At 41.9% G+C, this 1,624-nt stretch overlaps 1 pseudogene; it reads left to right on the top strand.

Moving 5' to 3' along the window:
- The first annotated feature begins 254 nt into the window (after positions 1-254).
- Positions 255-731, top strand: LOC103746384 (annotated as a pseudogene).
- Positions 732-1,624: the final 893 nt, after the last annotated feature.

Below are 1,624 nucleotides of genomic sequence, written 5' to 3'. Positions count from 1 at the left end.
AGCATACTCATGATAATGTCACTTTTCAAACAGCCAGAAAGAGATTGTGTCTGTGATTCTCTAAGGCCTATGGTCTGCACAGCCCTCCAAGTGCTTTGGTGGCAGGGGTTGGGGGACAGGGAGTGTGTGAGGGGAGTTGGGAGCATGCAAAGGTGGAGGTGGGAGGGGGTGTAGATGGGGGAATGGCTGGCCAGATCTGCCAGGGTCTGTCTCCACCTTAGGTGAAGAGCAGGCAGAAGACTGAGTCTCCTAAAGACTGCTTTATGAGGAACCTGCCCTTCTGGCCTGGATAGTTGTTATAGGGCTTCTGCAGCAGCTCCAAGCAGCTGGGCATCCCTACATCCAATTTTCCATAACAAGTGAAAGATAGTCTTCCAGCTGATGCATCTACTGATATTTATTATTTTGGGGCCAGTGTAAGTGGAGATGTCCATAAGATGACGATGAGCATAGGATGGAACCCATGCTACAAGAATGTGAAAAAAATCCTTGGAAACTCACTTCATGCACACCCTCAAAGAGGATTTCTATACAGAAATTCTCAAACGCAGTCATTGTTGACTACCTCAGAAAAGAAAATAGGTTTGATTCTTTAGAGTCACTTATTTCAACAATTCAAGGTGATAATGAAGAAGCTAAAAAAACAGCTACATTCACCAGAACATTTGAAACTCAAAAGTGACAATTTCCTCCAAGTTTCCAAAGGTAAAATTAAGAATGGCCATTGGTGAAAAATACCTTATTCTCAGTCTAGTGCCAGCAGGCCACCTGTTTCTCTTCACCCATTTGGGCCCTTTCAGCCCCCTCTTCTGCAATGTTTTCTGAGGTATAGGTGGATGAGGTTCCATGTCCTGTCCTAGAGTCTACAGTGGCTTATTCTTTAAAACTTGGCTAATTTTGGTCTTCTGTGTGCATCGCACTCTGTTGTATAAAGAAGCCAGACATATGTTCTCTGTATCAGAACAGATGTGCAACTCTGCAGTAGCCTCCATCAGTTGCAAAAAGAAGCTTCTTTGATTAGTGCTACACGGTATGCTTGTCTATAAATATAAGGATCGATATTTAGCATATAGTAAGGAATTTCATTTGCCTAGAGATGTGAAAGATGTGGGGTTTTTTCTCTAGGACCTATGTCCTTTCCAGCCATTTATGTGTATTTAGCTGTGTTTACAGTGCCACCCAGGTGTTCCCTCCCATTGAGATGGCTTTTAGTTCAATTAGATAATGTTGATTCCTGCTGCCTCAGTTAACAGTGCCACTACTGCACCAATGATTGCTGATGGATGAGGGAGAGTATGACTTATATATTATCTCTAGATGGGCTGACTAGACTTCAGTGGACGAATTTACACTGGAGGAGATTTGAGTACAAATGCCTGAATGAATAAGACTTACTATGTATAGCAGAATACATGAGGTCCAGTGGGGAGACGGGAGAGACATGGATGGGGGAGAGGGTCTAAATTTGATTAATAACTACTGTGTAAATTTACAAAAGCTCAATAAAAATACAAAAATAAAAAATTTACTTTATTTATTCATTCACTATTTCCTAATATTTCTGTGCTCCTAACTGTAGCCTCATTCTGGTTGTGTTTCAGCCAAACATTTTCCTGTGGGTGTG

This window comes from Nannospalax galili, unplaced genomic scaffold (genome assembly GCF_000622305.1).
Source record: "Nannospalax galili isolate Female #2095 unplaced genomic scaffold, S.galili_v1.0 scaffold203, whole genome shotgun sequence".
Taxonomy (NCBI): Eukaryota; Metazoa; Chordata; class Mammalia; order Rodentia; family Spalacidae; genus Nannospalax; species Nannospalax galili.
This window is presented reverse-complemented; position numbering and strand designations above follow the sequence as displayed.